Source organism: Coregonus lavaretus (genome assembly GCF_964263955.1).
Source record: "Coregonus lavaretus genome assembly, chromosome: 17".
Taxonomy (NCBI): Eukaryota; Metazoa; Chordata; class Actinopteri; order Salmoniformes; family Salmonidae; genus Coregonus; species Coregonus lavaretus.
Genome location: NC_140004.1, coordinates 26,933,875 through 26,957,012, shown reverse-complemented (window position 1 = coordinate 26,957,012; position 23,138 = coordinate 26,933,875). Strand labels below are relative to the sequence as shown.

The following is a 23,138-nucleotide window of genomic DNA, read 5'->3' as shown; positions in this document are numbered from 1 at the left end:
CAATCCAAAGTTAAATCTAGAATCGGCTTCCTATTTCACAACAAAGCCACCTTCACTCATGCTGCCAAACATGCCCTCGTAAAACTGACTATCCTACCGATCCTTGACATCGGCGATGTCATTTACAAAATAGCCTCCAACACTCTACTCAGCAAATTGGATGTAGTCTATCACAGTGACATCCGTTTTGTCACCAAAGGCCCATATACTACCCACCATTGAGACCTGTACGCTCTCGTTGGCTGGCCCTCACTACATATTAGTCGCCAAACCCACTGGCTCCCGGTCATCTATAAATCACTGCTAGGCAAATCCCTGCCTTATCTTAGCTCATTGGTCACCATAGCAACACCCACCCGTAGTATGCGCTCCAGCAGGTATATCTCATTGGTCATCCCCAAAGCCAACACCTCCTTTGGCCGCCATTCCTTCCAGTTCTCTGCTGCCAATGACTGGAACGAACTGCAAAAGTCTCTGAAGCTGGAGACTCTTATCTTCCTCACTAACTTTAAGCATCAGTTGTCAGAGCAGCTTACCAATCACTGCACCTGTACACAGCCCATCTGTAATTAGCCCACCCAACTACCTCATCCCCATATTGTTATTTATCATTTGCACCCCAGTATCTCTATTTGCACATCATCTTCTGCACATCTATCACTCCAGTGTTAATACTAAATTGTAATTATTTTGCACTATGGCCTATTTATTGCCCTACCTCCATAACTTACTACATTTGCACACACTGTATATATATTTTCTATTGTGTTTTTGACTGTACATTTTGTTTATCCCATATGTAACTCTGTGTTGTTGTTGTTTTTATCACACTGCTTTGCTTTATCTTGGCCAGGTCGCAGTTGTAAATGAGAACTTGTTCTCAACTGGCTTACCTGGTTAAATAAAGGTGAAATTAAAAATACATTTTAAAAAAGCTGGTTGAGAGAATGCCAAGAGTGTGCAAAGCTGTCATCAAGGCAAAGGGTGGCTATTTGAAGAATCTCAAATATAAAATATATTTTGATTTGTTTAACACTTTTTTGGTTACTACATGATTCCATATGTGTTATTTCATAGTTTTGATGTCTTCACTATTATTCTACAATGTAACATTTTTTTACAAATAAAGAAAAACCCTTGAATGAGTAGGTGTGTCCAAACTTTTGACTGGTAGTGTATGTGAGAATGCTGTTCATTGACTACACCTCAGCATTCAACACCATAGTGCCCTCCAAGCTCATCACTAAGCTAAGGACACTGGCACTGAACACCTCCCTCTGCAACTGGATCCTGGACTTCCTGATGGGCCGCCCCCAGGAGGTGAGGGTAGGCAACAACAGATCCGCCACGCTGACCCTCAAATCAGGGGCCCCTTAGGGGTGCATGCTTAGTCCCTTACTGTACTCCCTGATCACATACGACTGCGTGGCCGCGCAAGACTCCAACACTATCATTAAGTTTGCTGACGACACAACGGTGGTAGGCCTGATCACCGACAACGATGAGACAGCCTATATGGAGGAGGTCAGAGACCTGGCAGTGTGGTCCCAGGACAACAACCTCTCCCTCAACGTCAGCAAGACAAAGGAGCTGATCGCGGACTAAAGGAAACGGAGGGCCGAGCACACCTCCATTCACATTAATGGGGCTGTAGTGGAGCAGGTCGAGAGCTTCAAATTCCTGTCTACATCACTAAGGATCTATCATGGTCCACACACACCAACATAGTCGTGAAGATGGCACAACAATGCCTCTTCCCCCTCAGGAGACTGAAAAGATTTGTCATGGGCCCTCAGATCCTCAAAAAGTTATACAGATGCACCATTGAGAGCATTTTGACTGGCTGCATCACCACTTGGTATGGCAATTGCCTGACATCCAACCACAAGGCGCTACAGAGGGTGTGCGTACGGCCCTGTGCATCACTGGGACCGAGCTCTCTGCCAACCAGGACCTCTATACAAGGCGGCGTCAGTGGAACACCCTAAAAACTGCCAACGACTCCAGACACCAAAGTCATAGACTGTTCTCTCTGCTACCTCACGGCAAGCGGTACTGATGTACGTCTGGAACCAACAGGACCCTGAACAGCTTCTACCCCCAAGCCAATAGACTGTTAACTAGTTAGTTAAATAATTAACCAAATAACTACCCGGACTATCTGCATTGACCCTTATTGCAACTTTCTTGACTCATCACATATGCTGCTGCTACTGTTTATTATCTATCCTGTTTCCTAGTTATAAGTACATATCTACTTCAATTTCCTCGTACCCCTGCACATAGACTCAGCACTGGTACCCCATGTATATAGCCAAGTTAGTAAGTTATTATTACTTGTATTATTACTTGTTGTTATTTTTCTATTATTTCTCTATTTTCTTTCTCTCTGCATTGTTGGGAAGGGTCCATAAGTAAGCATTTCACTGTTAGTCTACACCTGTTGTTTACAAAGCATGTAACGAATAACATTTTATTTGATATGATTCAACCAACTTGCAAACACTATAGGTGAAAGATAGGTCTGTCTTTTGGAAACCAACTAAACCAACTCTCAACATAGATACAGATCTTAATTTGACCCAGCTTCTCACAGCAGGAAAATAATCCTGCAGCAACAGGAAATGTGAATTAATATGTGGATCATAATTAATTGACATTTTTGTAGGGGTTGATGCATATTTTGTTAGGGCAAATCGAGTCTGACATTTTAAAGTGGAAATTGCAAACTTTAGAAGCCTTTTAAAACCTTGACTACACTACAATTTGCATTTCCTGCTGCACAGGAAAATGTTCTGCTGATAACAGTGATCAAATTAAGATCGCAGATCTGTATGTGTACATTGCAACATGTTTACACACATCTCTGTTTCACACTAAATAATCTGCGGTCTGCTCCACCTAGTGGCTATGAGGTTGTAGTGTGTGAGGCCAAACAGTGGCCAAGCTTATTTCTGTCTCACTTACTGTGATGTTTTAGCATTTTCAGACCACTCCTACATTCACACCTAAAAATGCGTTTTCTGTTTTTATTTAATTTGCTCTGTGTAATTCCACATGATCCTGGCCTACTTACTGCTCTTCAAATAATACTTTCACAACATTTTATTATCAAACATCTTAATCAAATTCAACAAAAACATTTACAAATCCTGATGTAAACTGAAAAACATGACCAAACTATATACACTCAAGTATCCCACAAATATTCATCATTAAAAATCAAAGCTCTAATCAAGCTTTCAAAAACTGCAAGCTCATTTTCTATTGCTGTCTCTCTGTCTCCCTATCTCCCCACCCCTCTCTCCCTCCCTCCCCCTTTCTCTCTTGAGTCTATCCGTTGGTTCAGCCAGCTCCTCAGAGTTCCCAGGTTTCTTTCTATCCAGAGGATGTTCTTCTGGATGTTGTCAATGGCAACCTGAGTGACTCTCAGCTGAGACGCCTGCTCATGGATCGACTCAAAGAATACACGCACCTAGGGAACACACACACCTGGTAAGCATGGCCGTGGGCTTTGGGACACACACACACCCTCGCTCATACATTGCTACTGACACATTACATTTCTAGGTTCAGGGTGTAGTTGTTGAAAATTATATTGCCACTAACAGATCAGTAATCTCACCTCAGTGAGTTCCTCTGTGGAGGAGAACTGGCCTGTGGTGCCGATGATAATGTTTCTAATAGAGAACGATCCCAACTGGAACCTGCAGGGTGGAAATCAGAGGAAACATCACAGGTTGGCTAAAGCCCACAGGCTATGGGACTGCTGGCCTACTACTACATACTTTTTTTACCATTGTCTGTCTATCAGTTCTCTAGCACAGGGATAGACGCCACCTATTTCTCCTCCTGAGTGTTAGTTTCTCTCTCCCTCTCCCTGTGCATCTCTCTTCCTCCCCCTCTCTCCCAACCCTCTCCTTCTCCCTCTCCCCCTCCTCTCCCCCTCCCCCTCTCACTCCCCCTGCCTCTCCCCCTCCCTCTCTACCACCTACTTGTCCACCAAGGTGCTCCAGTATTTCTGGACGTAGGTCCAGGCCAGATGATGTCCCCTGGGGTTCCTGGCTACCATGACGAGGAGGGAGGCCAGGTCCTGGGTACGGATCACCTTCCCCTCTAGACCCAGCTCCAACAACCTGGGGTAGAAACACACACACACACAAATTTAATGTAATGTCATATATTGAATTGAATTGACAGAGTATAGAAGACTATACATACTTGTGTAGTTTGTTTGTGTCTCTGCTGCTGGCCAGGGCAGAGAGGATCTTGTGTTTGTGTGTCTCTGAGAGGGAGAGAGTGTATATGTGGAGGAGCGACGCCCAGCCACTGTCCTCCTGGGCCCCTACTGAATACACTGTCTCTGTCACTGCAGGCAGGCTGTTGGAGGGAGAGGCACAGACAGGACATGGTTTACTTCTGCAGTCAGGCAAAGTTTGCACCTTTGATTGGGTCAAGGATTGAACAAGGTACTGTATGTTGCTGTCCATGGGATGTAATTACTCTCTCAAATAGCTGACAGACAGACAGACAGACAGACAGACAGACAGACAGACAGACAGACAGACAGACAGACAGACAGACAGACAGACAGACAGACAGACAGACAGACAGACAGAAAGACCTGAGTGTGCTGTTGGAGTCCAGCCAGTGTGTGAAGCTGCGCTGGGCCTGCTCCAGACAGGGGAGGTCTCCTAGATGGCAGGCCAGGGAGAGGAGCTCCGAACTCTGCCGCCTCTCAGACACAGAGCCCTTGTCGCTCCACATCTGACGGTCAATCACACCACGGAAATACCACAGGATGTATGTCTGCAGAAAACACACACAGAGAGGACATCAGACCACACACAGAGAGGACATCAGACCACACACAGAGAGGACATCAGACCACACACACACATACCTAACTCAAACTTTATGTAACAGAATGTTTTAGAATTATTTCATGTTTTATGTGTTTGTGTATGTGCCCTACCCTGAGGTTTTGTGTGACGTCAGGTATGTCCATCCTCTCCACCATCCTGTAGAAGGCTTCCAGGTAGGCCAATCCTTGGAGGAGGGGCACGGTGTGACTCTCTGATCGCAGGTAGCCAATAAGGTCCAAGGCTTTATCGAGTGACAGCCGACCTGCCCTATAGAAATATTATAGAGGGATGACGTCAGAAACAAAAGAGTGTTTGTGTTGTCTATTCACATAATCACATGGACACACACACACACAGATAGGTCTCTTACGTGGTGAGTTGGAAGGCGTTGTGTATGAGGTGTGTTCTGTCCATGAAGCTGAGAGCTGTGTGGTTGTTCTTCAGTAGTTGTATCAAGTCGTCCCAGCCTGAACCATCATAGTGGACCAGGTAATAACCAGCCATGTCCACATTCACCTTCAACACATGAACATCAGAGTGAGTGTGTGTGTGTGTGTGTGTGTGTGTGTGTGTGTTTACCCCTGCTGCAAGCTAGGCCATGCTGGATCAGAGGGATGTGTGGTCCTCAGGAACCTCTCCTGTTTCAGCACCAGACGAGACCACTGTCTAGCAACCGTTACCAAGGGCACACCTGTCTGCAACGTCCAGGTGTTCATCATGGTCGTCAGGTCCAGGTGCTCCCCAGCGTACAGGTACTGACACACAACACACACACACATCAAAACCACACCCACAGGTAAACATCACACAGTTAATTCAGTGGTGAGACGTTTACAGAGTACATGTTTGTAATGGTCGGACTGTTGGTATTGTAATGTAATGTACTGTTATGTAAAGAGAGGTGTGTTTACTGCGTTCTTAGCTGCCTGGCTGCTGCTGTAGCAGTGTTCTCCAGAGGTGAACTCCTCTTCTGAACACATCTGAGAAAAACAACACAGCAGTTCACATTTACACACTAAAGCAACCTATTGGGATCAAAAAATTATGTATCATTTGATCGATCTACGCACGTTGGCCAGGCTGTCCCACAGTTCCTGGTTGCAAGCGTTGCTGTAGCTGTACCTGCGAAGGTAACGCATGATTCCACTCTGGAACACTTGGTCAGTCAGGTAGTGTCTTAGCATGTGCAGGACATATGCCCCCTGGTGGAACAAACAACAAAGTACATCAACACTGGGGGCCTGATCCAATACTTTAGACATGCATCCTAACTCCCTCAATTGAAGTAAAGACAGGGTTGATGAAATCTATGTAATGGAAAAAGTGTGCTTGTGTATATGCGTGTTTGCCTACCTTATTATAGGATACTGTGTCGAACATCTCTTTAATCTGTGTGGGGCTTTCAGCCACTGAAGATGGGGCGAGAGGAGTTTAGATCGCAACGAAGCAGGTGTCCAGAAGATAGTCCTCCTAAGAGATTAAAAAAGGCACAGTTTCAACAGGAATTTCACTCAGGGACATGTCTAGATCAGGTGAAACATTCATACTGTGAACTCGGGCTAGTGATGTGTACAACAAGTGAGTAACAGGATCATACCACTCTGAGTTCGGGGTATGTGGCGTCCACTGAGATGTACTCCATGTATCTGGCAAAGCCCTCGTTCAGCCAGATGTCATTCCACCACTCCATGGTCACCAGGTTCCCAAACCACTGACTGACTGACTGACTGACTGACAGACAGACAGACAGACAGACAGACAGACAGACAGACAGACAGACAGACAGACAGACAGACAGACAGACAGACAGACAGACAGACAGACAGACAGACAGACAGACAGACAGACAGACAGACAGACAGACAGACAGACAGACAGACAGACAGACAGACAGACAGGAGAGGACAGACAATGAGAGATGTCAAGAGAAGAGAGGAGTTCCAGTGCAGATAAACTTCCTGAAGAATCCAGAGGTTCATAGCATCACTGTTAATCCCTCTTCATGTCATTGTAGTCATATCACATAAAATCTAACTCCTTGCCATGACTGGCTACTTCCTGTTCTACACCGTGAACTGCACAACAACCTGTCTGACTCTTACCTGGTGGGCGAGCTCATGGGCGATCACCATGGTAACCCAGAGCCTATCGGAGGCTGAGGAGGTGGCAGGGTCGTAGAGCAGGCTGGTCTCTCTGAAGGTGATCAGACCCCAGTCTTCCATTGCTCCCGACTGAAAGTCTGGGATAGCCACCAGGTCTGGAGGGGGAGGCAGGCAGTAACTTTAGAATGATTGCCTTGCTTGTTTAAACAACTGGGTTATTCTTGAATTACGGTGGCCTTTGGGCATGGCAATTTTACTTCTTTTTTTCTAGATTTGTATTTATTTAAATGTATTTGGGTACATCTTCCCATTCTAAAACAACCAAAATGGTAGCTTAATGACTTTAAATATTTTTTACCATTATGATAACATTGTGACACCAGTAGGAGTAGTAACCCCAATGATGGTAACACCAATGAGACGTTTTAGATAAATTAGGATTTTCTGAAATGCAGGCCTTGAATGCTAAAATCTAAGGTCATCAATCTTTTAAAAGCCATTTACTAAAGTGAAGTGATTAATCATTTTGCTCACAATGTTATTTCCACTTCATTTAAATTGACTAACACAAAGTGACATTTTACATTTAGACACACCAAATTATCAGAGGGATGAATCCTCAAATTGATGAAATACTAAAAGGGTGTGATTAGCTAATACATTTTTAAAATATACTGTAGATCCCTCCCCTGATAAAAGTTTGCCGCTGGAGAGAATGCTCAAGGTCATTGTATATCTGCACTCATTCACGTACTCACTCATGCATACACTCATACAGATATACACTCATCCACACACACACACATACATTCATGCTACACATCACAACTGCTACCATACTCATATTATGATTGCTAAATACTGCCTTCCTGTATTATACTGATGCTAAAATGTTTATTATATTCTACTGAGCCATTTAACTTTATGTTCATATTCTTATCCTTTATTATTTCTTATTGTTGCATTGTAGAGAAGGAACCTGCAAGTAAGCACTTCGTTGGACGGTGTATACCATGTGTTTGCCTTACATACGACTAATAAAACTTGAAATGTGGAATTTGATATCTTTATAATCAGTGATTTTCAATGCGATAACACCAATGACATAAAACGGAGAAACACACATTATACTTCTTTGTTTTTATTGATCTATACAATATATTAAATACTTGTATTCACTGTCTAGTATTCAAAATAATAGATACAGATGTAGGATCTTAATTTGATCACCCTGTTGCAGGATAACTTGTAGTATTTCAGGTTTAAAAAAGGCTTCTGAAGTTTGTAATTTCCACTTTAAAATGTCAGACTTGATTACGAAAGATGTATCAACCCCTACCAAAATGTTCATTATGCATTATGCTTTATCATCAACGTTGATGTTGATGTATTTAGCAGTGGTGAAAAATTACCCAATTGTCATACTCAAGTAAAAGTGAAAGTCTCCCAGTAAAATACTACTTGAGTAAAAGTCTAAAAGTATTTGGTTTTAAATATACTTAAGTATCAAAAGTAAATGTAATTGCTAAAATATACTTAAGTATCAAAAGTAAAAGTAAAAGTATAAATCATTTCAAATTCCTTATATAAACCAAACCAGACGGCATCATTTTCCTGTTTTTTTTATTTACGGATAGCCAGGGGCACACTCCATCACTCAGACATAATTTACAAACGAAGCATGTGTTTAGTGAGTCCGCCAGATCAGAGGCAGTAGGGATGACCAGGGGTGTTCTCTTGATAAGTGTGTGAATTAGACAATTTTCCTATCCTGCTAAGCATTCAAAATGTAGTACTTTTGGGTGTCAGGGAAAATGTATGGTGTAAAAAGTACATCATTTTCTTTAGGAATGTAGTGAAGTAAAAGTAAAAGTTTGGGTAAAGTACAGATACCCCAAAAAACAACTTAAGTAGTACTTTCACTGGTATTTAGTTACTTTGTTTAGGTAGTGGGTAGTTGATATTTAAGTATTAAGTTACCTTTTTTAGGTAGTTGATATTGAAGTATTTACACAGAATACAAATATAAACGCAACATGTAAATTGTTGGACCGGTTGGACGTACTGACAAATTCTCTAAAACGACGTTGGAGGCACTATATGGTAGATAAATGAACATTAAATTCTCTGGCAACAGCTCTGGTGGACATTCCTGCAGTAAGCATGCCAATTGCATGCTCCCTCAAACTTGAGACATCTGTGGCATTGTGTTGTGTGACAAAACTGCACATTTTAAAGTGGCCTTTTACTGTCCCCAGCACAAGGTGTACCTGTGTAATGATCATGCTGTTTAATCAGCTTCTTGATATGCCACACCTGTCAGGTGGGTGGATTATCTTGGCAAAGGAGAAAGGCTCAGTAACAGGGATGTAAACAAATTTGTGCACAAAATTTGAGAGAAATACGCCTTTTTGTGCATATGGAAAAGTTCTAGGATCTTTTATTTCAGCTCATGAAACATGGGACCAACACTTTACATGTTGCGTTTATATTTTTGTTCAGTATAGTTGCCTTGTTTAGGTAGTGGGTAGTTGATATTGAAGTATTTAGTTACCTTGTTTAGATAGTGGGTTGTTGATATTGATGTACAGTGCCCTCCACTATTATTGGCACCCCTGTTTAAGATGTGGTCGAGGACTTCCAAAAATGCTCATTTTTTTTTTAAAACAACATAGAACCCAAATGCAAAAAAAGAGAAAAATCCAACCTTTTATTTAAGTACATTACTTTGGTGGTAAAACAAAAAAAATCACACATTTACAAAAAAAAAAATTCATGTGTCCGAAAATCATGTGTCCCACAATTATTGGCACCCCTAACAATTCCGCAGAAAATTTTAATTGATTTTTTTTTAAATATATTTTTCTGTAGTTGCTAAAGTTGGTCAGGGTATCTAGGAACTTTTAATTAGTAATTCATGACTTCCTGTTTCCCTGGGGTATAAATATGACGTGACACAGAGGCCTAATTCTCTTACCCATTTGTCAACATGGCAAAGACAAGAGAACACACCATTCAAGTAAGGCAGATTTGTGTCGACCTTCATAAGTCAGGCAATGGCTACAAGAAAATAGCCACTCGCCTTAACTTGCCCGTATCTACAGTCAGAGGAATCATTAAGAAGTTTAAAACAACTGGAACAGTGACAAACAAGGCTGGAAGAGGTCCCAAGTTTATCTTGCCACAACGCACAGTGAGGAGGATGGTAAGAGAAGTAAAAAAAATCCTAAGCTCACTGTCACAGAATTGCATCAAAGAGTGGCATCTTGGGGTCACAAAGTCTCCAAAACAACCATCAGACGCTCTCTACATGCCAACAAGCTGTTTGGGAGGCATGCAAGGAAAAAGCCTTTTCTCACTAACACTCACAAACGTAAACGTCTTGAGTTTGCTAAGCGGCACTGGGACTTCAACTGGGATCGTGTGCTTTGGTCAGATGAGACTAAGATTGAGCTTTTTGGCAACAAACACTCTAAGTGGGTCTGGCGTAAAACAAAAGATGAGTATGCCGAAAAGCACCTCATGCCCACCGTGAAGTATGGTGGAGGATCTGTGATGCTGTGGGCCTGTTTCTCTTCCAAAGGCCCTGGGAACCTTGTTAGGGTGCATGGCATTATGAACGATTTGAACTACCAGGACATTTTAAATAAAAACCTGATGGCCTCTGCCAGAAAGCTGAAGATGGGTCGTCATTGGGTCTTTCAGCAGGATAATGATCCAAAACATGTGGCAAAATCTACACAAAAATGGTTCAGCAGTCACAAACTCAAGGTCCTCCCATGGCCATCTCAGTCCCCAGACCTCAACCCAATCGAAAACCTGTGGGGCGAGCTAAAGAGGAGAGTGCATAAGAGAGGACCCAGGACACTGTATGATCTAGAAAGATTGTGCAAAGAAGAATGGTCAAAGATCCCTCTCTCTGTGTTCTCCAATCTTGTGAAATGTTATAGGAGGAGATTAAGTGCTGTCTTGTTGGCTAAAGGGGGTTGTACAAAGTATTAACATCAGGGGTGCCAATAATTGTGGGACACATGATTTTAAGTTTTTTTTTTTTCTAAATGTGTGATTTTTTTTTTTTACACCAAAGTAATGTACTTAAATAAAAGGTTGGATTTTTCTCTTTTTTTGCATTTGGGTTCTATATTGTTAAAAAAAAAAGGAGAATTTTTGGAAGTCCTCGACCACATCTTAAACAGGGGTGCCAATAATTGTGGAGGGCACTGTATTTAGTTACCTTGTTTGGATAGTGGGTAGTTGATATTTATATATTTAGTTACCTTGTTTAGGTAGTGGGTAGTTGATGTTGAAGTATTTCTCGTAGAACTCCAGTAGTTTGACTGCAGCCTTCAGAGCATAATGAGTCTGCTGCCATTTCTCAGGAGCAGCATAGACAGAAACCTGAAACATTATTACAGTGATGTTCTGAAATCACACACATACACACACACACACACATTGCACATACATACATGTACACATACCCGTATACACATCCCTGCCCCCAGTCAGACCTACCTTGACCCCTGAGGCAGTTGTTGCCTGACAGATCTGAAGTCACAAACGATGAAGGCCACCAGATAGGAGCTCATCCTCACACTCACAGCAAAACGGTCCTCCATTAGTCCATCATCCAGGACCACTGTCTGCTCCTAGAGGGAAAACACACACACATGCACACACACACACTGCCTTCAGAAAGTATTCATACACCTTAACTTATTCAAAAAAATGTTGTGTTACAGGCTGAATTAAAAATGGATTCATTCGATTTTTTTCTCACCCGTCTACACACAATACCCCATAAAGTGGAAACATGTTTTTAGATATATTTAGTAATTTATTGAAAATGAAATACAGAAATATCTAATTTACATACAGTGCCTTGTAAAATTATTCATCCCCTTGGCGTTTTTCCTATTTTGTTGCATTACAACCTGTAATTAAATTGATTTTTATTTGGATTTCATGTAATGGACATACACAAAATAGTCGAAATTGGTGAAGTGAAATGAACAAAATAACTTGTTTTAAAAAATTCAAAAAAATTAATAACGGAAAAGTGGTGCGTGCACATGTATTCACCCCCTTTGCTTTGAAGCCCTAAATAAGACCTGGTGCAACCAATTACCTTCAGAAGTCACATAATTAGTTGAATAAAGTCCACCTGTGTGCAAACTGTCACATGATCTCAGTATATATACACCTGTTCTGAAAGGCCCCAGAGTCTACAACACCACTAAGCAAGGGGCACCACCAAGCAAGCGGCACCATTAAGACCAAGGAGCTCTCCAAACAGGTCAGGGACAAAGTTGTGGAGAAGTACAGTCACATGGGCGGTGTGTTCAATAGGGCGATATGGGCGACGCACTGCCAAACGGGAAAAGGAAGGGATTTTTTTTCTAATCAATTATATCATGGCAACAGTAGTTCAGTGTTCACGTCTGATCTGCCAGCCACTAAATGTCCAATCAGGCTAAAGTCGTGCTTCAAATGTCCCCGCCCGTTTTGGGGCGATTTCAGTCAGGTTGAAAATCGCCCAGAAGTCTCTCATAGCCTCTAATGTAAAATATTTTTTTTTCAAATTTCTGAGCTTTCAATACATTCTCTATGGGTGTCTGAGGGCTTGCACTTACGCGCTTTCGTCATACGTAACGTAACGTAACCATGAACGGCAGACAGCAACGCTTGGACAGCGACTGGTGTAACCGACATGCACCATCTTTCAGAAAAGATTAAGAAAAATGAGCTGTCAAAGACCCACATTGATAGCTGTTTGAGATTGTCTGCTTTGGTGAGAGTGAATATTGCCACTCAACTGGATGAGGGATACAGGCTAGCTGTCCGCCGCCACAACGATGAGGTTAGCAACAGCAGAGTCGTGAACACTGTCTACGAGAATCGAGACGACCTCATAGAATGTTTTGAAGCCATCCGGACGGGTTCATTGGGTTCATTTGACCAGCCTACCGTACCAGAAGCTACAGAATAAGGACATCGATGCTGTCTTTATCAAACGTGCCCTCGACAGCTTCGCAAGCAGTGTGCAGGCCATAAGGTAAGATAAAGATTAAACAATATCATTCGATCTTTCTCAAAGCAGAGCTTTATTTGAAAATGTATGCATGAAAGGAGACTGCATTTGTGTTTGAAATTACATTATTGTCATTATATATGGCCAGTGGTGTAATCTATCTTATTTTATATACTATGTGTACTGTACAGTGGTGCTCATAAGTGTATGAACACATTCTAAAGCTGACTAAAAAGAGGAATAAAAAAATAAAAAAATCATCTTTTGGAAATTGATCTTAATGACTTAATTAAAAAAGTTTGAAAATCCAACCTTTAAGGACACCAATTTTCTTTTCTTTTTTATTCCTCTTTTTAGTCAACTTTAGCATGGGATCATAAGCTTATGAGCACCACTGTATACTGTGCTGAACATCCAGGCTATGTGAGACACAAAGGCTAACTTAAACACTAAAGACTTTATGCATCCCTGCCCATTTTAAGTGGAACTGAAGTATTTGTACTATACATGGATACATTGCATATACCTGTGCATCACATAGACAACAATACTGTACAAAGCCAACAAACACATTGGTCTGTTTGCCTTCAGGGACTCCTCTCAACAGCAGCTGCAAGAAGCAACAGGAGCCAAAAGACCCAGAACAGCTTTGAGAGAAGAGGAGAAGCAGAGGCTGTCTGAAGAGGTCTGCAACACCATCCTGGATCACACCAAAGAAAGGTTATCTTTCTCTGGCCACCTTGTGAGTGCTACCTTACTGCAAGCAGACATGTTTGAAAGGTACTGCCATTCAAAAAAATAAAAAATCTGTTCATGTTCATTTTTACAAATCTATACAATTGGCCAGAATATGGTTGTACATATTTACAAATCTATACAATTGGCCAGAATATGGTTGTTCATTTTTACAAAGCCATACATATTGTTTATGCAGTGTTGAGGAATGTGAAAGAACACCCTTGATTATTTTTACTGTGATAACTTATTTTGCTTTTGTAAGCCAACACTTTTGAGATCAGTCAATAAATGCTTCTGGTATTGATTTATATGCTGCCCCTGTCTTCATGTTGTTGCTGGACATATCTTTTTAAAAATGTGTGTAGGTCACCTAAATCATCAGAAAAATTGCCCCTCCTGAGAATTTTTTCAGGAGCCGCCACTGAGTACAGATCAGGGTTGGGTTATAAAAAAATATCTGAAACTTTGAACATCCCACAGAGCACCATTGAATCCATTATTTAAAAAATGGAAAGAGTATGGGACCACAACAAACCTGCCAAGAGAGGGCCGCTCACCAAAACTCACCGACCTGGCAAGGAGGGCATTAATCAGAGAGGCAACAAAGAGACCAAAGATAACCCTGAAGTAGCTGCAAAGCTCCACAGCGGAGATTGTAGTATCTATCCATAGGACCACTTTAAGCCGTACACTCCACAGAGCTGGACTTTACGGAAGAGTGGCCAGAAAAAAGCCATTGCTTACAGAAAAAAATAAGCAAACAGGTTTGGTATTCGCCAAAAGCCATGTGGGAAACTCCCCAAACATATGGAAGAAGGTACTCTGGTCAGATGAGACTAAAATTGAGCTTTTTGCCCATCAAGGAAAACGCTACGTCTGGCGCAAACCCAACACCTCTCATCACCCAGAGAACACCATCCCCACAGTGAAGCATGGTGGTGGCAGCATCATGCTGTGGGGATGTTTTTCATCGGCAGGGTCAGAATTTAAGGAATGATGGATGGCGCTAAATACAGGGAAATTCTTGAGGGAAACCTGTTTCTGTCTTCCAGAGATTTGAGACTGGGACAGAGGTTCACCTTCCAGCAGGACAATGACCCTAAGCATACTGCTAAAGCAACACTTGAGTGGTTTAAGGGGAAACATTTAAATGTCTTGAAATGGCCTAGTCAAAGCCCAGACCTCAATCCAATTGAGAATCTGTGGTATGACTTAAAGATTGTACACCAGTGGAACCCATCCAACTTGAAGGAGCTGGAGCAGTTTTGCCTTGAAGAATGGGCAAAAATCCCAGTGGCTAGATGTGCCAAGCTTATTGAGACATACCCCAAGCGACTTGCAGCTGTAATTGCTGCAAAAGGTGGCTCTACAATGTATTGACTTTGGGGGGGTGAATAGTTATGCACGCTCAAGGTTTCAGTTTTTTAGTCTTATTTCTTGTTTGTTTCACAGTAAAAAATATTTTGTATCTTCAAAGTGGTAGGCATGTTGTGTCAATCAAATGATACAAACCCCCCCAAAAATCAATTTTAATTCCAGGTTGTAAGGCAACAAAATAGGAAAAATGCCAAGTGGGGTTAATACTTTCGCAAGCCACTGAAAGTATTCACACCGCTGAGTCAATACATGTTAGAATCACATTTGGCAGTGATTACAGCTGTCTTTCTGGGTAAGTCTCTAAGATCTTTCCACACCTGTATTGTACAACATTTGCCTATTATTCTTTTCTAATTTCTTCAAGCTCTGTCAAATTGGTTGTTGATCATTGCTAGACAACCATTTTCAAGTCTTGCCATTGACTTTCAAGCTGATTTCTAAAGTGGAAGTTGGGAGAGTTATATTTGAGTGTTTCAGTGAAAGGTAAGTGAGGGAGGCCCCGCTCTCTCGCTTCCCCAGATGTTTAGTTAATTTTATTCCAATCTCTTTTGCATTATTGTAGCCTTTTCTGTAGCCTGTCAACTATGTGTCTGTCTATCCCTGTTCTCTCCTCTCTGCACAGGCCATACAAACGCTTCACAACGCGTGGCTGCTGCCACTCTAATCTGGTGGTCCCTGCACGCACGACCCACGTGGACTTCCAGGTCTCCGGCAGCCTCTGGAACTGCAGTTCTGCGGCCAACAAGGCAGAGTTCATCTCAGCCTATGCTACCCTCCAGTCCCTCGACTTCTTGGCGCTGACGGAAACATGGATTACCACTGAAAACACTGCTACTCCTACTGCTCTCTCCTCGTCTGGCCATGTGTTCTCGCATACCCCGAGAGCATCTGGTCAGCGGGGTGGTGGCACAGGAATCCTCATCTCTCCCAAGTGGACATTCTCTCTTTTTCCCCTGACCCATCTGTCTATCTCCTCATTTGAATTCCATGCTGTCACAGTCACTAGCCCATTCAAGCTTAACATCCTTGTCATTTATCGCCCTCCAGGTTCCCTTGGAGAGTTGAGAGTTCATCAATGAGCTTGACGCCTTGATAAGTTCCTTTCCTGAGGATGGCTCACCCCTCACAGTTCTGGGTGACTTTAACCTCCCTACGTCTGCCTTTGACTCATTTCTCTCTGCCTCCTTCTTTCCACTCCTTTCCTCTTTTGACCTCACCCTCTCACCGTCCCTCCCTACTCACAAGGCAGGCAATACGCTTGACCTCATCTTTACTAGATGCTGTTCTTCTACTAATCTCACTGCAACTCCCCTCCAAGTCTCCGACCACTACTTTGTATCCTTTTCTCTCTCGCTCTCCTTCAACACTACTCACTCTGCCCCTACTCAGATGGTAATGTGCCATCGCAACCTTCGCTCTCTTTCTCCCGCTACTCTCTCCTCTTCCATCCTATCATCTCTTCCCTCTGCTAAATCCTTCTCCCTCCGGTCTCCTGATTCTGCATCCTCAACCCTCCTCTCCTCCCTTTCTGCATCTTTTGACTCTCTATGTCCAGTGTAGCGCAGTTGGTAGAGCATGGTGCTTGCAACGCCAGGGTTGTGGGTTCGATTCCCACGGGGGCCAGTATAATAAATAAATAAAAATAATGTATGCACTCAATAACTGTAAGTCGCTCTGGATAAGAGCGTCTGCTAAATGACTGAAATGTAAAATATCCTCCCGGCCGGCTCGGTCCTCCCCTCCTGCTCCGTGGCTTGACAAGTCATTGCGAGCTCACAGAACAGGGCTCCGGGCAGCCGAGCGGAAATGGAGGAAATCTAGACTCCCTGCGGACCTGTCATCTTTTCACTCCCTCCTCTCTACATTTTCTTCCTCTGTTTCTGCTGCTAAAACCACTTTCTACCACTCTAAATTTCAAGCCTCTGCCTCTAACCCTAGGAAGCTCTTTGCCACCTTCTCCTCCCTGCTGAATCCTCCTCCTCCTCCCCCTCCCTCCTCCCTCTCTGTGGATGACTTCGTCAACCATTTTGAAAGAAGGTTGACAACATCCGATCCTCATTTATTAAGTCAAATGACACCGCTGGTCCTGCTCACACTGCCCTACCCTATGCTTTGACTTCTTTCTCCCCTCTCTCTCCAGATGATATCTTGCGACTTGTGATAGCCGGTCGCCCAACAACCTGCCTGCTTGACCCTATCCCCGCTTCTCTTCTCCAGACCATTTCCGGAGACCTTCTCCCTTACCTCACCTCACTCATCCTTGACCGCTGACTATGTCCCTTCCGTCTTCAAGAGAGCAAGAGTTGCACCCCTCCTCAAAAAACCTACACTCGATCCCGCCGATGTCAACAACTACAGACCAGTATCCCTTCTTTCTTTTCTCTCCAAAACTCTTGAGCCGTCTCCAGCCAACTCTCCTGATATCTCTCTCAGAATGACCTTCTTGGTCCAAACCAGTCAGCTTTCAAGACTGGTCATTCAACTGAGACTGCTCTTCTCTGTGTCACGGAGGCTCTCCGCACTGCTAAAGCTAACTCTCTTTCCTCTGCTCTTATCCTTCTAGACCTATCTGCTGCCTCTGATACTGTGAACCATCAGATCCTCCTCTCCACCCTCTCCGAGTTGGGCATCTCCGGCGCTGCTCACTCTTGGATTGCGTCCTACCTGACAAGTCGCTCCTACCAGGTGGTGTGGCGAGAATCTGTCTCCGCACCACGTGCTCTCACCACTGGTGTCCCCCAGGGCTCAGTTCTAGGCCCTCTCCTGTTCTCTCTATACACCAAGTCACTTGGCTCTGTCATATCCTCACATGGTCTCTCCTATCATTGCTACGCAGACGACACACAATTAATTTTCTCCTTTCCCCCTTCTGATAACCAGGTGGCGAATCTCATCTCTGTATATCTGGCAGACATATCAGTGTGGGTGTCGGATCACCACCTCAAGCTGAACCTCGGCAAGACGGAGCAGCTCTTCCTCCCGGGGAAGGACTGCCCACTCCATGATCTCGACATCACGGTTGACAACTCCATTGTGTCCTCCTCCCAGAGTGCAAAGAACCTTGGTGTGACCCTGGACAACACCCTGTCGTTCTCCACTAACATCAAAGCTGTGACCCGATCCTGCAGGTTCATGCTCTACAACATTCGCAGAGTACGACCCTACCTTACACAGAAAGTGGCACAGGTTCTATTCCAGGCACTTGTCATCTCCCGTCTGGATTACTGCAACTTGCTGTTGGCTGGGCTCCCTGCCTGTGCCTTTAAACCCCTACAACTTATCCAGAACGCTGCAGCCCGTCTGGTGTTCAACCTTCCCAAGTTCTCTCATGTCACCCCGCTCCTCTGCACACTCCACTGGCTTGGCTTCCAGTTGAAGCTCGCATCTGCTACAAGTCCATGGTGCTTGCCTACGGAGCTGTGATGGGAACGGCACCTCCTTACTTTCAGGCTCTGATCAGACCCTACACCCAAACGAGGGCACTACGTTCATCCACCTCTGGCCTGCTAGCCCCCCTACCTCTACGGAAGCACAGTTCCCGATCAGCCCAGTCAAAGCTATTTGCTGCTCTGGCACCCAAATGGTGGAACAAGCTCCCCCACGACGCCAGGACAGCGGAGTCACTGACCACCTTCCGGAGACACTTGAAACCCTACCTCTTTAAGGAATACCTGGAATAGTATAACAGTCATCCTTCTACTTCTATTCTGTACAGACTTCCTTCTTTTCACTCTGTCAATTAGGTTAGTATTGTGGAGTAACTACAATGTTGTTGATCCATCCTCAGTGTTTCTTATATCACAGCCATTAAACTCTTTAACTGTTTTAAAGTCACCATTGGCCTCATGGTGAAATCCCTGAGTTGTTTCCTTCCTCTCCGGGAACTGAGTTAGGAAGGACACCTGTATCTTTGTAGTGACTGTGTGTATTGATACACCATCCAAAGTGTAATGACTAACTTCACCATGCTCAAATGGATATTCAATGTCTGCTTTTTTTTTACTCATATATAAATAGGTGCCCTTCTTCGCGAGGCATTGGAAAACCTTCCTGGTCTTTGTGGTTGAATCTGTGTTTGAAATTCACTGCTCGACTGAGGGACCTTACAGATAATTATAGATGAAGTAGCCATTAGAAAATCATATTAAACAGTATTATTGAACACAGAGTCCATGCAAATTATTATATGACTTGTTAAGCACATTTTTACACCTGAACTTATTTAGGCTTGCCTTAAAAAAGGGGTTGAATACTTATTGACTGAAGACATTTCAGCTTTTCATTTTTAATACATTTGTGATAATTTTGAAAAAAAAAAAAACGTAATTCCACTTTGACATTATGGGGTATTGTGTGTAGGCCAGGGGAAAATCTCCATTTAATCAATTTAAATTCAGGCTGTAACACAACTAAATGTTGGAAAAGTCAAGGGGTGTGAATATTTTCTGAAGGCACTGTACACTCACATAATATGATCTACCTGCCACCATGTTGTCTCACATCTCCACCATGGTGTGTGCGTTTACTCACTACAGGCATGTTGGACAGGGCGGTGTGTGCTGGGCTCCTCTTGATACTGATAGAGTAGTTAGCCTTGAAGCTAGGCTCATCAAAACAGGGAAACGCCATCCGAGCACTGGTGGGCTCAAAATGAGTGGAGGCCAGGGTCCTGGAGAGATAGAGGTAGGGGAGAGATAGGGGGGATGGTGGAATGGCGGGAGAGAGAGAGAAAATACAAGGAGTTTCATGTGATGTCTCTCCTCATACCAGTAGTTTCTGCGTTTGGATGAGGAGTGTCAGCCTTTCTCCCCTACATAACCTACACATAGCCCGTATACATAGAGTATACGTCACACACATACACACACACACATGCACACAAACACACACATTCCGTACCGTGTCTCTCCGGTGCTGGTTCTGTAGGTGCCTCTGTAGACGCCATAGAAGCCCTCTCCTAGATCCGCCCCAAACTCCAGAAACAGGAAGTACTTCTGCCCACCGCTGAGCACTCTGGGTGAGAATATGGCAACCTGCTCATGGGTAGGGTTGTGGAGAACAGGGAGAACCTGAGGACACACACAAACAGGAACACACGCGGTAGTAATTAGACGGACATGTCAGAGAAGGCAGAAACTGGGCATGATAGTTTAGTGCTGAGGGAGTAGCTTACCTGGTCTGACAGGTGAGCCAGGTTCTAATCCAGCACGGTTGCCATAGTGATACGAAGCCCCTTGCTGTGCAGCACCACCCAGTTGGTATTGTTCTGAACCTGGAACTCTATCCTGACGGTACCGCTGTACCTGAGAATGGTGAGGTTAGGGTGGAGCAGGGGGTGGTAGTGGAGCGGAACAATGTACCCCGGAAGACGGAGGCGGCTCCAAGGGAATGAGAGGCTTCCCGTATTCAGGGGAGGCTGCTCCTCAGTGGGGTTAGGGGGCTCAGAGGCCTGGGTCGGGCTAGAGGAGGTCTGGGTCACACCAGCCAGAGACAGGAGGGCCAGAACCAAGAACCTGACCCAGAACATTATGGTGGAAAAGTTGTTGGATGACTACTGTAAAGATCAGGATACTAAAGATCACTCTTGAGAGCAGCAAGTGTTGTGCTGGCATTCAGTTTGTTTTCAGAATGATAGATAAACATTTGGGAGGATATCTGTCAGTCATTAGACCTTAGGAGGAGTGTAGTCTAAGCTTACAGCAACAGGCTAGTAGAATTGGCTTGAAATGTTCAGCAGATCTTTCTCGAAACCTGAAGAGAGAAGAAGGAGCTATGTTATTGTTATTTAAAAACAACAACAGCGGATCTCATCTAGGATCTCACACAGTGAAGTGTTAATGAGTTGTATTAGTTCTGTCTGATTTTATAAAGCCAAGAAGCTGAACAACTGACATTTCGGTCGGGTCGGTAAAGGTTGCTATCTATTCTATGCTATGATACACAGTGTATTACATGTCAACAAATAACATGGTGAGTGGAAGAGATAGCTGGTTGAATAGTTACACTATAGCTGTCCAGGCAGGCTACAATAGAGAAGGACAGGGCTTTCATTGTAATCTGATACTGCTGCTGAGTTAAAACTGGGATAGACACACACAAATGCACACTCAGGGATGGGCAAAAATTACAAAATACAATTACAAAATTCAAGTACAAAATACCCTAAAGATCAATGTATCAAAATATCTACCTTAGTTAAATGCACTGACTGTAAATAGTAAGTCACTCTGGATAAGTGTGTCTGCTAAATGACCAAAATGTAAATGTATATGTGAAAATTAACATACCAAAATGAACTGCAAAGCACACTAGGTATTAATTATTGGTTTTGTTTTGGGGCAGAGCTCATTAGAATAATACTCAGCATGCTTTGCAATTGTTCATTTTTACATATATGTACATTTATAGTTAGTTCATTTAGCAGACGCTCTCATCACACCATAGTGCCATCAGACTTCTGATACCAATGTAGGGTGAAAGGTTACCACAAAATGGTATAGAAAAGTATTTTGAAAATACAAAATACAGCTCTCAAAAGTATCTTGTTACAAAATACATTGGAGTGTAGTTCAGCCCAGTATAATACAAATTACAAAATTCTTAAAAGTAATTGAAATACATATTTCAAATATATGTAACAGAAATACTGCCCATCTCTGTGCACACTCACTCCACACACAGAATCATGCCCTGCTAAACAGCGAAATAACTTGTTTTAACATTAGTAAGTTCAGCACTATCACCATAGAGCAGTAATCATGTTGCCCTAGCACCCCAGCATGTTTCCTGAGTTGGGGGGAGGTCTAGAATGGAGGTTAATTCCATGTTTGAGTAAAGGGGGGGGGTAGAAGGATTACTTTATCCTATCCCAGGTATTCCTTAAAGAGGTGGGGTTTCAAATGTCTCCGGAAGGTGGTGAGTGACTCCGCTGTCCTGGCGTCGTGAGGGAGCTTGTTCCACCATTGGGGTGCCAGAGCAGCGAACAGTTTTGACTAGGCTGAGCGGGAACTATGCTTCCGCAGAGGTAGGGGAGCCAGCAGGCCAGAGGTGGATGAACGCAGTGCCCTCGTTTGGGTGTAGGGACTGATCAGAGCCTGAAGGTACGGAGGTGCCGTTCCCCTCACAGCTCCGTAGGCAAGCACCATGGACTTGTAGCAGATGCGAGCTTCAACTGGAAGCCAGTGGAGTGTGCGGAGGAGCGGGGTGACGTGAGAGAACTTGGGAAGGTTGAACACCAGACGGGCTGCGGCATTCTGGATGAGTTATAGGGGTTTAATGGCACAGGCAGGGAGCCCAGCCAACAGCGAGTTGCAGTAATCCAGACGGGAGATGACAAGTGCCTGGATTAGGACCTGTGCCGCTTCCTGTGTAAGGCAGGGTTGTACTCTCCGAATGTTGTAGAGCATGAACCTACAGGATCGGGTCACCGCCTTGATGTTAGCGGAGAACGACAGGGTGTTGTCCAGGGTCACGCCAAGGCTCTTCGCACTCTGTGAGGAGGACACAACGGAGTTGTCAACCGTGATGGCGAGATCATGGAACGGGCAGTCCTTCCCCGGGAGGAAGAGCAGCTCCGTCTTGCCGAGGTTCAGCTTGAGGTGGTGATCCGTCATTCATACTGATATGTCTGCCAGACATGCAGAGATGCGATTCGCCACCTGGTTATCAGAAGGGGGAAAGGAGAAGATTAGTTGTGTGTCATCAGCGTAGCAATGATAGGAGAGGCCATGTGAGGATATGACAGAGCCAAGTGACTTGGTGTATAGCGAGAATAGGAGAGGGCCTAGAACTGAGCCCTGGGGGACACCAGTGGTGAGAGCACGTGGTGCGGAGACAGCTTCTCGCCACGCCACTTGGTAGGAGCGACCGGTCAGGTAGGACGCAATCCAAGAGTGAGCCGCGCCGGAGATGCCCAGCTCGGAGAGGGTGGAGAGGAGGATCTGATGGTTCACAGTATCAAAGGCAGCAGACAGGTCTAGAAGGACAAGAGCAGAGGAGAGAGAGTTAGCTTTAGCAGTGCGGAGA

General features: G+C 44.0%; 1 pseudogene across 1 annotated transcript; it reads right to left on the bottom strand.

The window, feature by feature from the left end:
* Positions 1-3,286: 3,286 nt before the first annotated feature.
* LOC311144355 (endoplasmic reticulum aminopeptidase 2-like) lies at positions 3,287-20,640 on the bottom strand (annotated as a pseudogene). The gene is made up of 17 exons: positions 20,287-20,640; positions 20,013-20,182; positions 19,644-19,782; positions 11,483-11,616; positions 11,245-11,365; positions 6,968-7,122; positions 6,463-6,576; positions 6,219-6,335; positions 5,936-6,067; positions 5,777-5,845; positions 5,236-5,620; positions 4,976-5,132; positions 4,625-4,809; positions 4,222-4,380; positions 3,996-4,136; positions 3,626-3,707; positions 3,287-3,475 (listed from the first exon to the last, which is right to left on the bottom strand). The product of its transcript is annotated as an endoplasmic reticulum aminopeptidase 2-like (transcript).
* Between the last annotated feature and the right edge of the window lie 2,498 nt (positions 20,641-23,138).